The sequence below is a fragment of the Lycorma delicatula genome, chromosome 5, assembly GCF_047948215.1.
Source record: "Lycorma delicatula isolate Av1 chromosome 5, ASM4794821v1, whole genome shotgun sequence".
Classification (NCBI taxonomy): domain Eukaryota; kingdom Metazoa; phylum Arthropoda; class Insecta; order Hemiptera; family Fulgoridae; genus Lycorma; species Lycorma delicatula.
This window is the reverse complement of record NC_134459.1, coordinates 60411036-60427648: the sequence shown is the minus strand read 5'-3', so window position 1 is coordinate 60427648 and position 16613 is coordinate 60411036.

Genomic DNA, 16613 nt, shown 5'->3' with positions numbered 1-16613 from the left:
TGTACAAAATTGGAAAAAACATATTTCGAATTTGTAATAAAATTTTTAAGTTTTGTTTATTTGTTTCATTTATCATAGCGTGAAGATTAATTAAAAAAAGTTATTTAGAGTGGAATAGAAAATATGTGCTCAAAAATTATTTCACATTTTCTCTGATACTGCACAACTCAGGATCAATGTAGTTATAAAAATACTCTTTATTTTATTTGATACCTTGTTCCGATATATTTTTATCACTGGGTGTCAGTGAACTGCAACAATGAGATATTCCTTACACGCAACAAACTTTGGGCCTCAATCGAACAACCGTTTAACGAATATCCATCCGATTCTTAAATGATGCAAAATTGCAAATTTTTCTGCATTTAAGACCTGAATTCAAGCGTAAATTCGCGAGATTTACACAGAGGTTTTTAAAAGTGCCATGCTAATCTTCGAGTTCAAGCAGACACCAAATCAACATTGTTTTCAAAAAATGAAATCTACAGTTATTGAAATCAGTTATATGAAATCTATGTACAGTTATTTCAAAATTTCCCGTTTTTCTGGTTTTCCTTGTATTATAAAATTCCGTTGAGTTTTAAAAAATGAAAATAGTATTAAACACTTAATAGCATGTAGTGTAGATTGAATTCTAACAGTAGATTTAAGTATTACAAACGCACATACAAGCTTGTTTTTAAATATCGTTTCTTTGATCGACTGTCTGTATTTTATTATTTAACATGTCCAAAAAGATTAGCCACAACTAGATTAGATTGGCCACAACTATGGTAAGATTTGACCATTTGTGAATTTTTATTTAAAGAAATATTTAATCATAATTTCATCTAAAGGCTGAAGAACAGTCATCGGAGAAAACGTTTTTCAGTTTTCCAGAATTACTTCAATAATAAGTTATATTATTACTCGTTAAAGTTTATAAAACTCAGATGACCCACAAGGTGGGGGGTGGATTGCTGAACCGGGAGATTACTTTTTGCTACCCATGACGTCCTGTCACTGTATACTATCCCTTTCACTTTAGAATAATTGACAATTTTATTGTATCAGACAACCCATGAATGCATATATTTAACATTAACATTATTGCGAAGCAGTCCTTCCGATTAAGTTACGGACAAAAAAATAATTCATCAGCAGTTTAAGTCGCTTCCTTAAAAATTTCTAGGTCGAATAAATGATCGGCAACAAAATGCAAATATACGAAATGATATTCATCTCAGACTTAGAAATAATATAGTCAGACAATATTAGAGGAGTAATGAACGAAAAGATAAGAATTTTTGGAAATTTATTAAAGATCGAATCTTAACTAGAATTCTGTACAGAAGAATTGAGAGGAGAGTGGAAGAAGTGTTAACAGAAGACCCAATTTGGTTTCAGGAAAAATATAGGGACAAGGAAAGACAATTTTAGCGCTCAGATTAATAGTAGAAGGAAGATTAAAGAAAAACAAACCAACATACTTGGCATTTATAGACCTGGAAAAGACGTTTGATAACGTACACTGGAATAAAAGGTTCAGCATTTTAAAAAAATTAGGGTTCAAATACAGAGATAGAACAATTGCTAACATTTACAGCAGTCAAACAGCAACAGTAGTAATTGAAGAACATAAGAAAGGGAGTCCGACAAGGATGTTCCCTATCCCCATTACTTTTCAATCTTTACATAGAACCTAATGACGTTAAAGAACAATTTAGATCCAGAGTAACAGTACATGGTGAAAAAATAAAGATGCTAGGATTTTCTGATGATATAGGTACTTATAGCTGAGAGTAAAAAAGATTTAGAAGAAAAAATGAACGGCATGGATGAAGTCCTACACAAGAACTACTACATGAAAATAAATAAGAACAAAACAAAAGTAATGAAATGTAGTACAAATAACGAAGATGGACCATTGAATGTAAAAATAGGAAGAGAAAAGATTATGCAGGTAGAAGGTTTTTTTTGTTTGGGAAGTAGTATTACTAAAGATGGACCAAGTAGGAGCAATATAAAATTCCGAATAGCACAGGCGAAACAAGCCTTCAGTCAGAAATATAATTTGTTTATATCAAAAATTAATTTAAACGTCAGGAAAAGGTTTTTGAAAGTATATGTTTAGAGTATAGGTTTATACGGAAGTGAAACTTGGACGATCAGAGTACCTGAGAAGAAAAGATTAGAAGCCTTAGAAATGTGGTGCTATAGGAGAATGTTAAAAAATCAGATGGGTGGATTAAGTGACAAATGAAGAGGTGTTGTGGAAAATTGATGAAAGCTGCATCAAACCAGTCAAATGAATGAAGACAAAAAAAATGTAACAGTACTGGGAAAAGAGTTTTTGAAATATTAATGTATAGTAAGATTTTTTCTATGCCCAGAGTTATACAATGAATTCAGTGATAAAATTTGAATCTCAATATTTGAACATACACAAAACAACACACAATATTACATATAAGTATACAAGTAATAAAACTGAATTAATTTTTGAAAAACGTATCTCATGGTAGAAGCAACTCTGTGTTTTCATGAGAAAATTATGGTGAAGGATGAATAGTTGAATAATTTATTGCTTCTTTCCCAAGATGTGATAATGCACAACATAGTTGTTGTACCTTAGCCCCTCGGTTCATTTAATTTAGGATTACCTAACTCCAAAAATAAATGCCAAACTGAAAATAATTAATTTTAGACAGTAGAAGAGATTAAAGAACATTTTGCTGTGGGCTCTGCATGCTGTTCATCAAACAATTACCAGAATGCATTGCAACTTAGAAAAAAATGGTGGGAGTAGTTATTTACTTTAAGGGAGGATAAGTCTGATTAAACAAGTAATAAAACATAATTTTGAAAAAGATTGGTTTCATTTTGAAGATATTTCATTGTGAAAACCAGAATATTTATTGCAACCTAGATATTTGTGTGATTTGAGGGAAAGGCTATTAATAATTTCTGGGGACTTGGAGCTTTATATTTAATTAAAGTATTGTAAAACAATCTGGTACTGAAGTACTCATCCAGATAAAGCATATCTCCTACATTCTACTAAGACATGCATTCCCGAGCAAACTTAACATATTTAAGTAATAAACATATGATAATATAGAATTGATCAGTTAAGTAAATGACCAACTGTTATTATGCTTGAACACTTACTAAAAACTAACATGGCTCATTCTTTACAAGATTTGAATATTTTCCTTTATTAGCGTGACTGCTGAACTTAATTAGATGCAGAGATCATCTGTGTCTGTTACATGCCAAGATGTATAATAAAAAATTACCATCAAATTGTTTAACCGTTGTGTAGAATAATCAATATAGCAGATAGAGAAATTGTAATGGTTTATGGTTGCTGTGACCTAAATGAATGTTTTTGTAACACTCCTTATACATACACTGAAATCCTGGATATGAAGAATAACTGAGAAAAATATCCATTTTTTATTGTACTTTTAAAATAAATTTCCCAAAAATTCAACCAGTTTTTTCAGTGACCAGTTAACTAGTTCAGTTCAATTAATTGTTTTTATTTATAGTTAATTCTAGTATGTATCAAATTAAGTAATAATTTACTCGCATAATAATTATGACAAGATTACACATCGATTTTCTCCCGTAACTCGACTATTTGTTAACAGATTTAAAAAAAAGAATATGTCATTTTGTTAAAAATAAAAGGCCTAATATTTTAGCAAAGATAAAACTATCATTTATGGAGATATTTTTTTTTTTTTTTGTCTTCGGTCATTTGACTGGTTTGATGCAGCTCTCCAAGATTCCCTATCTAGTGCTAGTCGTTTCATTTCAGTATACCCTCTACATCCTACATCCCCAACAATTTGTTTTACATACTCCAAACGTGGCCTGCCTACACAATTTTTCCCTTCTACCTGTCCTTCCAATATTAAAGCGACTATTCCAGGATGCCTTAGTATGTGGCCTATAAGTCTGTCTCTTCTTTTAACTATATTTTTCCAAATGCTTCTTTCTTCATCTATTTGCCGCAATACCTCTTCATTTGTCACTTTATCCACCCATCTGATTTTTAACATTCTCCTATAGCACCACATTTCAAAAGCTTCTAATCTTTTCTTCTCAGATATTCCGATTGTCCAAGTTTCACTTCCATATAAAGCGACACTCCAAACATATACTTTCAAAAATCTTTTCCTGACATTTAAATTAATTTTTGATGTAAACAAATTATATTTCTTACCGAAGGCTTGTTTAGCTTGTGCTATTCGGTATTTTATATCGCTCCTGCTTCGTCCATCTTTAGTAATTTTACCTCCCAAATAACAAAATTCTTCTACCTCCATAATCTTTTCTCCTCCTATTTTCACATTCAGCGGTCCATCTTTGTTATTTCTACTACATTTCATTACTTTTGTTTTGTTCTTGTTTATTTTCATGCGATAGTTCTTGCGTAGGACTTCATCTATGCCGTTCATTGTTTCTTCTAAATCCTTTTTACTCTCGGCTAGAATTACTATATCATCAGCAAATCGTAGCATCTTTATCTTTTCACCTTGTACTGTTACTCCGAATCTAAATTGTTCTTTAACATCATTAACTGCTAGTTCCATGTAAAGATTAAAAAGTAACGGAGATAGGGAACATCCTTGTCGGACTCCCTTTCTTATTAGGGCTTCTTTCTTATGTTCTTCAATTGTTATTGTTGCTGTTTGGTTCCTGTACATATTAGCAATTGTTCTTCTATCTCTGTATTTGAACCCTAATTTTTTTAAAATGCTGAACATTTTATTCCAGTCTACGTTATCGAAAGCCTTTTCTAGGTCTATAAACGCCAAGTATGTTGGTTTGTTTTTCTTTAATCTTCCTTCTACTATTAATCTGAGGCCTAAAATTGCTTCCCTTGTCCCTATACTTTTCCTGAAACCAAATTGGTCTTCTCCTAACACTTCTTCCACTCTCCTCTCAATTCTTCTGTATAAAATTCTAGTTAAGATTTTTGATGCATGACTAGTTAAACTAATTGTTCTGTATTCTTCACATTTTTCTGCCCCTGCTTTCTTTGGTATCATAACTATAACACTTTTTTTGAAGTCTGATGGAAATTCCCCATTTTCATAAATATTACACACCAGTTTGTATAATCTATCAATCGCTTCCTCACCTGCACTGCGCAGTAATTCTACAGGTATTCCGTCTATTCCAGGAGCCTTTCTGCCATTTAAATCTTTTAATGCTCTCTTAAATTCAGATCTCAGTATTGTTTCTCCCATTTCATCCTCCTCAACTTCCTCTTCTTCCTCTATAACACCATTTTCTAATTCATTTCCTCCGTATAACTCTTCAATATATTCCACCCATCTATCGACTTTACCTTTCGTATTATATATTGGTGTACCATCTTTGTTTAACACATTATTAGATTTTAATTTATGTACCCCAAAATTTTCCTTAACTTTCCTGTATGCTCCGTCTATTTTACCAATGTTCATTTCTCTTTCCACTTCTGAACACTTTTCTTTAATCCACTCTTCTTTCACCAGTTTGCACTTCCTGTTTATAGCATTTCTTAATTTCCGATAGTTCCTTTTACTTTCTTCATCACTAGCATTCTTATATTTTCTACGTTCATCCATCAGCTGCAATATATCGTCTGAAACCCAAGGTTTTCTACCGGTTCTCTTTATTCCGCCTAAGTTTGCTTCTGCTGATTTAAGAATTTCCTTTTTAACATTCTCCCATTCTTCTTCTACATTTTCTACTTTATCTTTTTTACTCAGACCTCTTGCGATGTCCTCCTCAAAAATCTTCTTTACCTCCTCTTCCTCAAGCTTCTCTAAATTCCACCGATTCATCTGACACCTTTTCTTCAGGTTTTTAAACCCCAATCTACATTTCATTATCACCAAATTATGGTCGCTATCAATGTCTGCTCCAGGGTAAGTTTTGCAGTCAACGAGTTGATTTCTAAATCTTTGCTTAACCATGATATAATCTATCTGATACCTTCCAGTATCGCCTGGCTTTTTCCAAGTGTATATTCTTCTATTATGATTTTTAAATTGGGTGTTGGCAATTACTAAATTATACTTCGTGCAAAATTCTATAAGTCGGTCCCCTCTTTCATTCCTTTTGCCCAGCCCGTATTCACCCACTATATTTCCTTCCTTGCCTTTTCCAATGCTTGCATTCCAATCTCCAACTATTATTAAATTTTCATCTCCTTTTACGTGTTTAATTGCTTCATCAATCTCTTCGTATACACACTCTACCTCATCATCATGGGCGCTTGTAGGCATATAGACGTTAACAATCGTTGTCGGTTTAGGTTTTGATTTTATCCTTATTACAATGATTCTATCGCTATGCGTTTTGAAATACTCCACTCTCCTCCCTATCTTCTTGTTCATCACGAAACCTACTCCTGCCTGCCCGTTATTTGACGCTGAGTTAATTACTCTAAAATCACCTGACCAAAAGTCGCCTTCCTCTTCCCACCGAACCTCACTAATTCCTACTATATCCACATTTGTCCTACCCATTTCCCTTTTTAAATTTTCTAGCCTACCAACCTTTTTCAAGCTTCTAACATTCTACGCTCCGACTCGTAGAATGTTATCTTTTAATTTTCTGGTGACCCCTTCCTTAGTAGTCCCCACCCGGAGATCCGAACGGGGGACTATTTTACCTCCGGAATATTTTACCAAGGAAGGCGCCTCCATTATTGCTATGTGAAAATGCAGAGAGCCACATTTTCTTGGAAAAAAAGCAGCTGTAGTTTTCCATTGCTTTCAGCTGCGCAGTACTCAGAGGACTGAGTGATGTTGATACGGCCGTTTAAGTCGTCCTGACTCACGCCCCTAACAAATACTGAAAGAGCTGCTGCCCTCTTTCAGGAATCATTCCTTAGTCTGGCTCTCAACAGATACCTCTCCGATATGGTTGCACCTTCGGTCCAGCTACTCTGTATCTCTGAGCACTCAAGCCCCCTCACCAACGGCAAGGTCTCATGATTCATAGAGGAGGTATGGAGATATAACGGATTGAAAAATATACATCGCCGCCATTTTGTAATTTACGAAGGTATTGATTACGAAGTCCTGATTTTTTGCTAATTTTAAAACTTTATTACCAAGACAAATATTAATCTGATTCCTCTATCCGAACTTGAGATATAAATTTTTTTATAAAAATAACAAAATGGCGGACAATTGGAGAAATTGCTATTTTTCCTAAGGATATTTTTCGTTTAATTTTACAAGTAGAATCCGAAAAAGTATAGCCAGCCCAGTATTTTAGAAACAGTCTATATACACAAATGTAATCATGCCTATTAAATTACATATACACATTTTTAAAAGTACATAAAATTTTATTTCATTAATAACTTCTAATATTTTTTTATTGTTATTATACCAGAATTATTATTTATCGTTCAATTTATTTTACAATCAGAGGTTAATAATTATCAATAAATCAATATATTTAAATTAAAAAAAAAAAAAACATATATATACGATGTAGCACTCGTACCGATGTCCCTCCTCTTTGTAAGATCCAATTATTTCATTAATTAAATTTTATTTGGCTATAACTCTGGAACCCATGAAAATAAGTACCGCTTATGATATATCGTTGAAAAGCTCTCAAGGAGAGCTTATTACTACAGTTAAGAAAAACTCAAAAATTCTGATTTTGTGAGTTTTTGGACACTTTTGGTTCAGTCGATTGTAATTAAAAGGGAATGCACAACTAGATTTTACAACAGGCCTAAATCAAAAAATTAACGTGCTACGGCTAATCATTTTTTAGTTATGCGAGATACATACGTCACGCTGAAACTAGTCAAAATGAATTCAGGAATGGTCAAAATGGATATTTTTGGTGAAATTTGAAAACCGACATTTTTTTATTACAAATTTCCTTTACTTCGAACAAGGAAGTAAAAATACATTTAAAAATTAAAGGTATCTGAAAGTTGACTTTTGGTTTAATCGTATTAGAGCTCTTTAAATATTAAATAACAGAATTTTAATATTTTTTATCCATGTAAGACCTGATGAGAACTTTTATCTTTAAATGTCTGCTATTTCTACGACATGAAAAATACATTTAAAAATTAAACCCCTCTGAAAGTTGATTGGTCACCCATTATTTTATTTAATATTTAAATACCGCATAACTATGTTTACTCCTTTATTTAAATACCTTGTTTTCTTTTTTAATTTGATTTATTATTTTGTTTAGTTGAATTTACTAATTTTTAAAAAAAATTTTAAATTTTTTACTGTCGTGTTTTTTAATTTTTACAATTGTCTTTATTATTGATTTTTTTGTATTATTTTTTCAGATCACAACTTTAAATTTGTACCGCCATTATTTATTAAAGAGAAGTTTCATTGAGATAATAATTATTTATATTTTCAAAAGGATGATCGATAAAGATCGGTTAGAAATTTTACTTATTGTCAGAAAAAGATTGGAAAGATAATTACAAAATTAGTTTTGACGATAAATCTAACTTTGGCAAAAAAGCAAAAGATTTCAACTTCCATATCTCATCCCCTATTTTTATAACATAGAAATTGAATTAATCGCTTTTCCAATGTTTCAGGTTAAGTCAATTTTCATCATTTCAAAGAGAGCCAATAATATTAGTGATTTTCTTGATGAATCAATGTTAGGTAGATTTCATAAGAAAGTTACCTATTGTAAGGGGTACCGTGATTAGAATTCCGGAAAATTTCGACATATCTTTTCACATCCCCCAGACCCCAAAACCACCGTCACTTCAAAAATGTATATATATATATATATATATATATATATATATATATATATAGTAAAAGTATATATATATATATATATATACTTTTTGTGGACACGATAACTGCCGTAATTTTGCGACAATCACTTTTAAATTGATATATAAAATATAACGATCCAAAATCTCGGTACAGTTTGTTAATGGTCAAAATGAACGATGGGGGTGGAAATGGGGGGGCTTTTTCGAAAAAACAAAATATCGCTATAAGTTTCCTATTAAGTAAAACATCGAATTCGTTTAAATTTTCTACTATTCTTTGGATAAGGGCCTAAAACGTATCTAAGTAAACTTTTTGATATCACCAACCATTGGTCCAGGGGGTTTAAAAAATGGGGTTTCCAAAACAAAAAACATACCACCCTTAATAGGCATAGTATTGAATCGTTTTAAAGTGGTCGTTAGTCCTCCAAACATTACCTAAAAATTTTGTCTGAAACAATTTTTAATATGAGTAACCCTTTCCGGAAGGGATGAGCAGAATATTGCTGGAATTGTAAGAAGATGGGACTTGTCGACATGCACCATTGTCGTGTTGAGTAAATTTGAAGTTTTTCTTAACTTTAAGGTGGAAATCTTTTTTATTCCCTATTTAGCTCCGGTGAAATCTACCTCCGTCTTCCGGCATGCCGAAAGGGATTTTTTATTTTATTGGCGGTATCTTTTCAATGTATTAAAAATATATAAATTTTCAAAAATAAACGCTAATTTTGATCGTGTTTGTGTCTATATTTTATTTATTTATTTTTACTCTAAATAAAATATGAATAAAATACCGAATTTACCATTAACACTTATTAAAAACAGGATTAACAGTAGTATGTTTTGTTTACAATCGGGTGTAATTGCCCCCCACCACTTTACACCCGAATGTATCTGAATGTAAACCTTCAAATACATTAAAGAATCCACCGAGGTTTCTTTTCACGAGTCGACTGCCACTTTTCAGTTAAATTCTCACCACGCGAGCGTCTATATACCATAAAAAGCACTCCAAAACCCGACTCTGTTTTTTTCTATAGTCGATTCCAATATATTACAGCCGGTTTTTTCTCCGCCACTTTCCAGTATCCAAGCGTCTCTCTACTGCAAAAAACCATACCAAAACACGACTCTGTTATAGATCAATCCCCAAGTTCAGAGCAATAAAAAAAGTACTGCCGAATTTTAAAAATAGGGCGTATCTCGAAAACGGTGCGTCCTAGCCCAATTCTAACACGATTTTGAAAGGCTTGATCAATAGGTACTTTCCGAGTTATTGAATCGATCCCCCTAGTCTCATCCACCCGTTCTCGAGTTACGCCATTTTCACAACATTTTTTTTTGAAACTGATGCTGAAATGAATTGAAAATGTTCTCGGTTAATTACTTTTAAATTCGGACATCATTACTTTCAGCGAAAGCGGAATAATCTATTTCAATAAATTGATCCGGAATGTGCATAACTTATTCAAATACATTCAACAATAACATTGACCTCGTTTCTATTCACAGCCTCTGTAATTGAGTAATAATGTCAATAAAAAATAAAACACCAAGAGTGAAATAATCAACATTTCTTCTATATATATATATACAATATATATATATATACATTTTAAAAACAACTTGAATAAAACATTACAAAACTACATCGCTCAAATCAATCCAAGAATTGTATGTTTTATCAAAACCCAACCATTTTACATAGGCTTTGTCGCCTTTTCGTCGTAATATTTTCTCAATTTGGTATACATCTTTATGTTTGTTTTTTTGTAGTTCATGATGGTAAAAACGCCCTTTTATTCGTTTCGGGAATCAATTAGTTCATAGGTTACAGGATTGGATTCACTATGAACTGTATGAATTTTAAATATTTCATTTGTCCAATTTGGTAGATAGTCCTTTTCAAATACTTTTTTGTTTACTTATACGAACACTATCGTCTACATTAAATTTTTTCTATCGTATTTTTTATTTAAATTTTCCAAAACTTGTGGTTCGTTCGTCCTGTTTACATCTTTGGGTTTAAATAATGTAGCCGAATGTACAGAATTATTGTATTCATCTAAAAGTGTTTGTAGTATATTTATCCATTTATAGTTGCCATATTCTGTAAATTTAGTCCACATTTTTGTTTTCAACGTTTATTGAAACGTTCAATAATGGCAGCCTTTTTATCTGAACGTGTGGAATAATGATTTATGTTTTAACAAGGCTTTCACATGTGGATTATAAAATTCCTTTCCCTGATCTGTTTGAAAATGTTTCATTTTATGTCTTTTCAATATCGGTTCCAAAGCAAACGCGACCTCTTTACCCGTCGTGTTCTTTAACGGTACACCACATGCAAATTTAGTAAAACAATCAATTATAGTCAATAAATATTTATAACCTATATTTATAATCATTTCAACTATATCCGCTTGTACCTAGACCCTTTAATTCCGTCTATCTGGCTAATTCCGTACTTCTAGCTGGCCTGTGCAACTCAATTGCTAAATCACTTTTAATAGACATTCTGAGAAAAAGAAATGAAACAATAATTTACTCGTCTTGTACTTTTGGTGTTGTAATATTCAAAATATTGAATGTTATAGCAAGGTTAAAGAATCATATACTGTTTGGATCTTTTAATTTTTCATATACAATTTTAAAATTGGGATACATCTTTTCAAGTTTATTCAATCTATCTTCTAGAATTCTATATTGAACACGAACAACATAATATTTAAACTCTTCGTCATCCTTATTTTTGTCTAAAATTGCAAGGCAATTGTCACTTTCATCGTGCGGATAAAGTGATGATAAATATGGGGTGGCAGTTGTTTTAATTTTCTTTACATTACCATTCAATTCGTCAATTTGCAATTTGCGTTTTAAAATTACATCTTCAAGTCTATTATTTTCAATTTCCAATTGTTTTTGGCTATTTTCTATAAATTCCAATTTTAAATGCAACTGAGCAATATCATCTTTATACGACTTGAAATCTTTAATGAAATCTTCTATTATATTATAACATTTGTCGTAAAAGTCTTTCAATAACCACGAAGCAATATCAAGTAACAATTTTTTATAAACATATCTAGCGGTAATAATTTTAGTTATTTCATTTTTATTATCACCTTTAATCATAAAAAGCCCCCCTCGTATATGAGGGGCGGCTTTATTATTGTAAAATGCAATAAATTCTTTTGAATCTTTATTACGAAACCAATTATCAAATCGTTTCCCTCCATCCTGACCTAATTTTGTCGCAATAAAAAAACCCGTATTTGTGTCAATAATTAGCTTAAAATCACCAAATATAGCATATGAAAAATTTTCTTTTATTTGTTCCAACCAAACATCAATTAAACTAGTCATTTTGTTTCTATATAAAAAATAATATTTTTTCATTAACGATAAAATATTATTTTTAAATATTTTCAACTTTTTACAAAATTTCAAAAATGTTTAATATTTTCAATAAATTGAAAAATTTTAATTTAATCAGAAATTACTAAATAATATGGATTTTCTCTCTTTGAAACGACTTTATATGAATTATTTTGGTAGCGCAAATTTGGACCACCAAATTATTCTAAATTTAATGGATTTTAAAATATTATTTAAAATTGCAAAAATGTTTAATATTTTCAATAAATTGAAAAAGTTTAAATTTAACGAGAAATAGGCAACAAAAGTATAAAAAAAAATGTCTAATAGCAAAATGTTAAAAAACAGCGTTTTGCCAATATTTGTGTAAAAATGTACTTTCAATAGTCTATTTGAATTAAAAAACTTCACTATACATATAGAACAAGAAATATTGAATATTTTAAATTTTGCAATAACATTAATTTTAAATATTTTATACAGATTCAAAAAAATAAATACCAAAATGAATCATACATTCATGTCTTTTTCATCTGGTACTATGTCTAATATCGATCTCTCCATCTGCTCGCCGGCTTTACTCCCTCGTTTTGGTTGGTCTGTTTGTGACGATTTTCATGGCAGCTACTATAAACCAATTGTTCTTCGTTTCGGTGTGGACCACGAGATTCGGAGAAGGCCACGGAGGTGGATTGTTGAAAAGGCGAATTGGGATGGATATCGTACCGCTTTCCAATCGCAGTGTGACGTCGGTGCGGGCGTCCTTGAGCAACTTTCCTCTCTTACGTTCAAAATACTTGAGACTGCCAGCAGATATGTCCCACAAACATCGGGCAATCCTAAACGTCCTTCCGTTCCGTGGTGGAATGATGATTGCAAGTATGCTATTCGGAATCGACGGCGTGCTCTACGCAGATTCAATAATCGACCTACAACTGAACATCTAGATATGTACCGCAGAGCTAGGGCGGTGTGCCGTCGGGTCTTCTTGACCGCTAAGAGGAATTCGTGGACGAAGTATGTGAACTCCATCTCACGTACTACTCCCACATCTACTGTGTGGAGAAAAATCCATACAATTTTCAAGTCGCCAGGGCATTCTATTCTCGGTCTCGTCGATGAGGGGGAACTCCTTACATCATCTTCGGCTGTAGCAAATGCTTTAGCGAAATCTTTCCGTTCGGTGTCTCTCACCTCGTCATATAGTAACGACTTTCAGAGGTACAAAGCACGGATGGAAGTAATGGCGTTGAATATTGGTGTTTCGGTTGGTGAATTGAACACTCCATTCTTACTTAAAGAATTGTTACACGCAATTAGGAACTCGCGTGACACTTCCCCTGGACCGGACAACGTTCGCCTTTGTATGCTTTCGCACCTTCCTGACTCAGCACTACAACATCTTTTGAGTATTTACAATGGTTTATTCTCCCGACAAGTCTTTCCGCCTGACTGGTCGGAGGCATTTATTATACCAGTACTAAAGCCTGGCAAAGAGAAAACCCCTCCCTTAAGCTACCGCTCTATTTCTTTAACAAGCGTGTTCTGTAAAGTAATGGAGGGGATGGTGAATCGCAGGCTTGCGTGGTACTTAGAGAAACATGGCTTTCTTTCTTCAGTGTGGTTTCCGACATTAGAGATATTCCATTTGGTGTCGATGGAGACAGCCATACACAACGCCTTCCAGAACCGCCAGCACCTCGTTGCTATCTTTTTCGATATAAAAAAGGCGTATGACACGGCCTGGCGACGTGGCATTCTAGACACCCTTCGGAGGTGGGGGATCATTGACAACATGCTTGCTTTTATCCGGGGATTCTTGAATCACCGGACGTTTCGTGTTCGTGTAGACGATTCACTTTCAGACAGTATCGTCTCAGAAAATGGGGTACCGCAAGGTAGTGTATTAAGTGCAACCTTGTTTTCTGTAGCCATAAACAACATTACCACTTGTGTACAGGCTCCTGTCTCTTGTTGTCTTTTCGTTGATGATTTTGTTATTTACGTTGCGAGCCGCTCTACACCCACTGCGGAGCGAATGATGCAGAACACTATATTTCGCCTTGAGGTTTGGTCAGGGACTACTGGTTTCACATTTTCACCCGACAAGACAAAATTTGTAGTCTTTTCTCGGCTACGGGCCCCTTCTAATCCGCGGGTTTTTCTGAACAGGGAGCTTATTGCTGTCTCTACTTACGTCAAGTTTCTGGGTTTGCTTTTTGATAGCCGTCTTACTTGGGTCACAGATATGAGGGATTTGAGGGCAAAGTGTTCCAAATTTTTGGATATGATGCGGGTCCTAAGTAACACCAACTGGGGGGCTGATCGGTGGTCGTGTATGTTACGTTTTTACTACTCCCTTGTTCGTTGGGATTATGGTTGTGCCGCCTATTCCTCAGCTCGTCAAACCGTACTTAAGATGCTGGACGGTGTGCATCATTCTTTTCTTCGGCTTGCCACGGGTGCGTTTAGATCAAGCCCTATCGCAAGCTTACTTGTAGACAGTGGTGAGCCATCACTTTGGGATAGACGAGACCAGCTTTTGTTATCTTATTTTGCCTGTCTCTGCGGACAGCCGAATCACCCAGCTTTTGACCCAGTTCTTAAGAATCCTAATTTGAGGAAGTATGAGGACCGTCCACGTTGTACTGCGCCTGTGGGTGTCCGTACACGACGTCTGCTGCAGAGTATGAATGTTGGCACTCCCTCGTTCTTTCCATCATGTCCGTGCTCGAATCCCCCGTGAAGAATACACCATGTAAGTTTTACGTTTGATCTTACGACGTATAATAAACAATCAACGCCACCTATTGTTTACCAGCAGGTGTTTCAGTTTCTCCTCACCAGGTCGAACCCAGACATGGTGGTATACACTGATGGGTCGAAGCATGACGGTAACGTTGGTTGTGCTTTTGTTTTCAATGAACAGACTTATATGTTTGGCCTACCTGGTGTTACGAGTGTGTTCACCGCGGAACTACTCGCTGTGGATAGAGCTCTAAGTATCGTTGGCCCTAAGTATAGGAACATTCTTATTTGCAGTGACTCGTACAGTGCTCTCCAGGCGTTGGAAAACCTTTATTCTGGACATCCTGTCATCGTTGGCATTTATGATAGAATCGCTGAGTTAGAAAAACGAAACAAGGGGGTAGGTTTTTGCTGGATCTCTAGCCACGTTGGGATTCTTGGTAATGAGAGGGCGGATTCTGCTGCAAAAGATGCGTGTATTCAGCCTTCTTTCACCACCCGAGTTACTACCTTTGATTTTATTAATCATATAAAACAATCACTGCGAGCAAGGTGGCAAAGTGGCTGGACGGCTGTCGTCGATAGTAAACTTCGACGGGTTAAAGACTCAGTGTTGCCGTGGGGCTCCTCTTGTAGGAACTCTCGTTGTGAGGAAGTGGTCCTCTGCCGGTTATGGTTGGGGCACACTACGAGGATCACACACGAATATCTAATGTCAGGAGGAGACCCACCCCTGTGCACACGTTGCAACTGCCGCATGACTGTGCACCACATTCTCGTGGACTGTGTATGTTATGCGGCATTGCGTCGTCAGTTTAATATACCCAGCAGCATTGTGATGTCTTGGGCAATGATGGCAGGGTTTTGGAGCGAATATTTCTCTTTTTGCATAGTACTGGGTTACTGCAAAGGATTTAATATACTTATATGTGTTTTTCTGTAAGAGAGTTTTTTAATAATTTTAATCTTTCTTTTCAATTTGATTTTTTAGTTTAATTTTACTACCCAGGGTGGGGAGTTTTGCACAACCCATCGGAGTTAGGTAAGTTTTATACTTTCTTTATTCTATTATTTTATCTTTAATATTTTATCAACTTTGTCTGTGATATTAGTTTTGGGTTTTATTTTGCCTTCTTGGATGGTTTTTGTAAATTTTTATTATATGATTAATATTACATTTACACCTTGTATAGCTTATTATTTCGGAGTTATATTGCACTTTTAATAATAACTACCGGGCGATGATAACGCCCAAGTTTTTCGTCCACAATCAACCAAAAAAAAAAAAAAAAAATCCTTTAAAACAGTTCTCATGAAATAATTAAATTTAAAATGCCAACAGTAGTCATCTCAAAATTCTAAAGGTGACTTCCATATATCAAACTTCTTTCTATTGCTTGGTCACTGAAAGTGTTAAGATACTCTTCAAATTGTACAGCAATATCTTTTTTCTTAATATTTTGCTCTGTCCAAACAAAAACTTGGTGAGATGGAAGGTAAAAGTGTCTTTCAATTTATTATAAAGTGAATTTAATATATTTACTCTTTTTGTTTATACTATGCATTCTTACAGCTAAACAGTTGAGCAGTCTGAAGAGGTGGATGGGGGGGGTCATTGACCCCTTAATTTCTTAATGAAAATTGCCACAAAATAAGCCTAATGTCTATTAAAGTTCATTTTTAGTTAATTAATTTCTATGCGGTATGTCAT